The sequence below is a fragment of the Hypomesus nipponensis genome, chromosome 14 (genome assembly GCF_054491055.1).
Source record: "Hypomesus nipponensis isolate SF chromosome 14, ASM5449105v1, whole genome shotgun sequence".
NCBI classification, from domain to species: domain Eukaryota; kingdom Metazoa; phylum Chordata; class Actinopteri; order Osmeriformes; family Osmeridae; genus Hypomesus; species Hypomesus nipponensis.
Genome location: NC_140374.1, coordinates 18,695,661 through 18,702,500, shown reverse-complemented (window position 1 = coordinate 18,702,500; position 6,840 = coordinate 18,695,661).

Here is a 6,840-nt window from a genome sequence, read left to right as displayed (position 1 = left end):
GTCCTGGACAGACATGGTATAATTTTCTGTGTGTGTGTGTGTGTGTGAATTTGGACTAAAGACAGCAATTACAGCATCACAAAGAGCCAACACATTTAATGGGTATAGCAATTAGCCCCTGATAAACAAGACTGAATACCTCATAGGAATGCATGGGAATTAATTGCAGTGATTAACAATTAGAAGGCATCATGACAAGACAGGCTCAGAGGTGTGGTTTTCTTCTCAGTGTAAAGCTCCTTCACACTCGCACACTCCTTTTCTTACTGTGATGACATCATCTTATGACACTTGATGGCGTGAGAAGATTATTTAGGGTATTGTTTAGGCTTTGGTTCAGTGTATACGGGGAATAGTGTGTGTTCACGTGTCCAGTGTGCGTGCCTGTGAGAGTTGGTTTATACACACATGCAGACTCACCTGGTGACCAAAGGGATAACAGCACATGGACCAGGTAGAGGTGGATAGAGGAGGGAGATAGAGCGAGAGGGATGGGGAGAGAGAGAGAGAGAGAGAGAGAGAGAGAGAGAGAGAGAGAGAGAGAGAGAGAGAGAGGTTACATTTTTAAATTCATGGCCATGACAGTATTAGCAGCTGGGTGAGCTGGGAGCCTGTCACACCATCACCAAAGACCTGGAGTCCTGGAGCTGGGAGGTCTTTCCTCACACAGGACCAGCAGCATCCAATCAGGGTGGAGCTTGTGCCTGGGTGTTGACTATTAGCCACCATCACCATCCATTCTCTGGTGACTCTTGGACAAACAGAGATGGATAAACACCCATCAGGAGGGCTTTAGAAAGGCTCCGAATTCAGTCCTTGTACAAAACACCTCTAGCTGGCATCTCCGTGTTGGTCTGGAATCTCTCGGTTCAATTTCCAAGGAGGATTTTCAAAGGGACCATAATGCCTCCGGACATAATTGGATAGTATTGGATAAATACAACCAATCAGAGCAACAAAATGCCATCTTGGTTATTAACAAAAATGCTTCAATGGCACTCCTCTATACAATCGTGTCAAACCCGCCCTCAATCAGATTAACAGTTGTGATTGGCCTGACCAGGGCCAAGTCGGCTGGAAATCTGTCAGAACGGGAGAGTGGCCTGATGTGTACGCCAGAGCCAATAAAACATGAGCTTGTAGATACGTCTGGCTCACAGGCTGCAACACATAACTGTCAGGACGACAGGATGCCCTCAACATAAACAATCATGTCCGACAGGGAACTTCAAGCCCTGGTATTTTAGTGGCAGAAGATGATGTTTTTTCTTCTTCCACACCTAGGGGATCAAAGAGTCACAGGAGCAATCTCCTAAACGAATATTGACGAATCTCATCACAGTGTATCTGAGGGATTAATGAATTAAGCCAGGCAGAGGGTTAATAACAGGCTGAGTCAATTAACAAAATGTATCCTCATGAAATATGCAAAGTCCTCCTCACCCTTGCTACAGAATGGAGATAAGCCACAGTAAAGTCCCTAATAGTTTGTAAAAAGCAATGATAACACACAGACCTAAATGTTTCAACAAGCTTATTACATGTTGCTACCAGACCTTGTGGGTTCAGGCTATTTTCCGAGCCCACAGGTCCCTCACTATGTTTGAGAGAGCAGGCATACACAGAGCCAGGGGAACTGGGTCTGACATTCAATCTAATGTTCATTAGCCAGCCACTGCCTTGAAAGCAAAACATATACCCCCACACACACTCATATGTACTGATATACTGTTCAATGAAGTTCCCGTTGGGTTTGGAGGTACATGAAGGGAAAGCCCTTCCGCTCACCCACCCCAGTACAGCACAGAGGGAAGGTAGTCTTATCTCAGCACTGCAGATGTACAGAGAGAAAGAGAGAGAGAGAGCGAGAGAGAGAGCGAGAAAAAGAGAGAAAAAAAGAGAGAGAGAGAGCGAGAAAAAGAGAGAGAAAAAGAGAGAGAAAGAGAGAGAGAGAGAGAGAAAGAGAGAGAGAAAGAGGGAGAGAGTGGGTGAGAGATAGAGTGAATGGGTGAGAGATAGATAGATAGATAGATAGATAGAGAAAGAGAGACAGGGAAAAGGTAAGGGGAGACAGTGAGGCAGGGAAAGAGAGAGAAGAAGTGAAAGAGAGGGGAGAGAGCAGTAAGAAAAAGAAAGGGAGAGAGATGAAGAGAGAGAGAGAGAGAGAGAGAGAGAGAGAGAGAGAGAGAGAGAGAGAGAGAAAGGGGGAGACTAATCCAATCAATCAGACTAATTTCCATGACTTTGATCAGTTCAGACACAGGGTGCTGGGCGCTTCCTTCTAACAGATGAGATGAACGCGGACCGCACTGTCCTGCAGACCCAATCACAGCTCACACACTGATCACTAACAACCTGGCCCCTGCCCAGTCACATGAGGATCTCCACACGCAACAGCCCTGCATCCAGGGGCCCGTATGGTTCATTTTGTATGCGCAAAGTAATTAGAATATTGATCTTTATCTGTGTTTGTGTTTATATGTGACAGAGAGAGAGAAAGAGACAGAGACAGAGACGAAGAAGGATTTATTCACAGTGAGCCAAAGAGTCAGACTGCTCTCTCTCTCATGTGAAGTCACTTCTAGCATGGTCTCCTAGCAACCGTTGTTAGGGGCAACCCGCATTCTCTTAAGACGACACAACACCCTCTGCAGCGATGGTGGTCGCAGTGTGTGTGTGTGTGTGTGTGTGTGTGTGTGTGTGATGGCAGGTAAATGACACAGCTCTGTGTCCTCAGGGCCATAAAACCAAGCTGCCCACAGTCCACCCTGCTGCCCACAGTCCACCCTGCTGCCCACAGTCCACCCTGCTGCCCACAGTCCACCCTGCTGACAGGAAGCTATGTGGCGACCCTAAGATGCACAGCACAACGACAGCGAAGCAAACAAAAGCAGACATACATGATCGACGTAAACCCGTAACACAACGGCATGAACAGCAGCAGAACAGTTTCATAAACGCTGCATTGCTGTCGTGCCGTGGATTCATGTTGCAACGCACATCAGCTTTGGTTTGCTAACGTCGTTGTGGTGTACATCTTAGGGCCACTGTGCATCTATCACCATCCATCGTTCGTTCGTGTCATTTTGTGGAGGGATATGTTTGGTTCCCAGGTACAAGGCTGTGGAGGGCATGCACAGCATTGTCATTCTGTGCATCACCTACACCAGTGTGACCCATTTCTGGTCTGACACACACACAAACACACACACGCAGACATATACACAACCATATGCACGCGCACACACTTAGCCATGAACACACATTCACACACATGCATACGCTCACCATCCCACACAGTCATTATCCCTTCACCTCTCTCAAACACATACACACACTGCCCCCTACTGATGAATAGTGGAAAGACCGTACACTGAACATTGGGGATGCTGAATTTTACACAACTATGACTATTACGCAGTTAGTCATCTGATACTTTTATTTTGATAATATTGATACTTTTATGTAGATACAAGATAGCCATCAACTGTATCTCAGTTGCCGTTGATGACTCAGTGTTGAATATGCCATCTCTTTCAGCTCCCTGGACCCTCAATCGATTTGAAACTAAAAACAGAAAACTAAATCCCTCATTCAGATTCCAATCTCCTCCCCCCACCCCGCTCCTCAAAAATGACATTAAAGACAACTTAAATGCATCTGCTAACACATCATAAATGACTTATATCAACACATCATAAATGTGTTGCTATAATTTCCTGCTATGAGATAACACTCAGTCTCGCTCAGATAAACATCACATTGACGATGAAACAGAATCATTTTCCCTTCACCAGATGTTGAAGAAACTCTTTTCTAAGGGAACGTTTGAAAAAGATGTCCCTCGAAAATGTTTTCCTCTTTCTACTGCTTGTAGACATGTTTCTGTATGTGCCGTCGAGAGTGGTGAAGCCATGGGGGGAATGCCCTTTAAATGGCAGGGAAGCATCCTGCCTCGACATCCCTGTCATGCCCTGATCCGGACCCTGACCTATTCCTACCAGCAGGACATTGGAGGGAGTCACTGTGATCATGCAGACTCAGACCAGAGCAAACAGTCCCAGAGCCACAGATCTTCTCTCTGCAGACATACACTTGACTGCCTGTTTCCTCTGCTGGCGGAAGAACAAACCTGCTTCCATGTCCTCTACCTCCCTCTAGAGGACACTGCAACACCACTGATGGGCTAATGTCAGCCTGGAACTAGGAAATGAGTGAACAGCGAGAGTCAGAAGGGTTATATTAAAGAGCGTGCGTTTGTATGCGAGTGTGTGTGTGTCTCTGCAGTTGTGTGTGTGCGTGCGCGCGTGTGGGCAATTGACTACAGAGCGAGTTGGCCGTCTCGTTACTAAGGCAACCAAGGTGAAGCACTCTTGTCTTTAGGTGGGCAGGTAGGCAGAGAAGCAGAAAGGCAGAGAGGCAGGGAGGCAGAGAAGCAGAAAGGCAGTGAGGCAGGGAGGCAGAGAGGCAGAGAAGCAGAAAGGCAGTGAGGCAGAGAGGCAGGGAGGCAGAGAAGCAGAAAGGCAGTGAGGCAGGGAGGCAGAGAAGCAGAAAGGCAGTGAGGCTCCAAATCAGTCTCCAAATCAGGCTTTGTGTGCCGCTTCTCGTTGAGCTTTAACGGCCGTGAGGCGGCTCCAACTTACTGTAGCTTTAGTACTATACTATGCTAACAAACTATGCTGTTGATGTTTGCTTTGCACCACACAAATGACACACACACAACAGGATCATCAGTCTTTATACTTATCGTTTTATATTGAGGTCAAGCCAAGCTTACAGAAACCAAAAGGAAGACTCCTTTGAACTGGAATGAGTCATTTATACAAAAGCACCATTTGTAAGCCATGTATTCCCTGCTGATCTCTCTGGTTCTCTGCCACTATCTGCATGTGTGCATGTTCATTAGAACAAATCGTAACTGACTTTTACATTGCTAATCCTGACAGACAGGAGATGTGTAGAACTATGGAGAACCCTGGCGAGGTGGAAACAGAGAGAGCTTTAAATAAACCGAAATGACCAACCCAATTACATGAAACAGTCACACTCCAACCGGTTACTAAACATTCAATCTTTTGTTCCTTTTTGCATGCAATTGCAAACATACTGTATATTCCAGAGTTATAGGATTTTACAAAAATGGTTCCGATGCTTCCATAGTTGTAAACTAGGCAAATCCCTATTCCTTTGTAGGCCAGCTTTCAATATGGAACTGTGGCTCTCATATAGACATCTGCTCAGCCCCACAGGCAGATGGCCAGCCAATCAGACAGGCTGGTATACATTTTCACTGCTGTCCCCCTCCACCCACCCTTGCACTGTATACAGGGGATCCTCCACAGGAGCTTCCAGAACTGCTGGGGTGTTTGAAGTCAGAGGACACTCGAAGATACTCGACTCCCTCCCAGATTCTTCTATTCAGCTGAATGAACGCCATTCTGTAACTGTGCAAAACACTGACCTCAGGAGCACAAAATGTCAAGACACGGAATGTATTTTGCTGTGGGCTATGGAAACGTAGTCTCAAAAATAGGATGCCAGTTTCAGTCAGTTTCCTGAACGTCTCCACGGTTTCTGTCCTAGGGGATTTGCCTCAGCATACAGTGTGTTTGGACCACCGTACACAAGATCATGTGAGTAGGTGGGACCTTTGTGTATGTGTGTTTGGATTAGTGAGCCTGAGAGAAAATGTGCGTGTGTTCGAGAAAATGTGTGTGTGTGCGGGGGGGGGGGGGGGGGGAGGGGCAGGACCAGTGTTGTTCTTTTATCAGTCAGTCTACAACTGCTTAAAGACAAACCACACTGGACACAAATGCAGATGTGTGCACAGGCACACACACGCACACACAAGCGCACACCATAATTAGCTAACCCCTTTTCATCTGAAATGGAGAGTAATTATTTTTTCGTGCATACTGATTTCAGAAGACGAAACTGAAGAGGGAGACTGGCAGACAGGAAGCGACCTGATTCGTCAGAAGACTGTGAGGGGAGGAGGGTGGAGGGGAGGAGGGTGGCGGGGACCCGTTTTGATGAGCGCAGCGGCATCTGCCAGGCACACCAGGGTCACGTCCAGCTCCTCATTGGGTTTTTAATTAGCTTGTTCCCCTGTGTTGTCTCAGCACCAGGCTCAATCGATAGCCTCGCAGCCCGCGGCCGCTCAGCCGTGACAGTCACACGGGCCTGTGCAGTCTGTCTCGCCACTGCAGCTTGGACGTTAACATGCGGGGAAACATACATGAGCGCGCGCAAACACACACACACGTCACACACTTCCAAGTATACGTATGCCTGTGTAGACTGTCGCAAAGGTTTCAGCCTAGCCAAATAGGCTTTACAAACTCACTCCTGAGACACGCTCTCCGACACACATATATACACTGCTGAGTGCACAGAGCGTGAGAGGTTAGGGGTTAAATAGTTTGTTCGGGTCAAATGAATTTGAATCCAGAAAGAGGATGCCCACACTCACACAGGAAAAGGCATGCAGTACATTTTGGACATTGATGCAGGGCTAGTTTTCATGTGCCAAATGGCTCTCACTTGCAGGGTACGTTCGATTCGATCGGATGCTTGGCCCATGGTGGACCATCCACAGCAGCAGTTCTGTGTGTGAACGAGACGCCGGGCATCTTTCCTGCACGCCTCTCACGTCTAAATACTGCAGCATTTTTAGCACTAACAGTAAGCTGCTTAAAGTGGAAATGAACTCAAACCCAGCGCTAGAGCCGCCCATGCCTTACCATGCCACAGTACAATCACATTTAAGAGGATCCAGACAATGACCGAACAAAGGCCACGCCATGCGGCCTCTCTCATGCCACAGGGATCTGTCTCTCT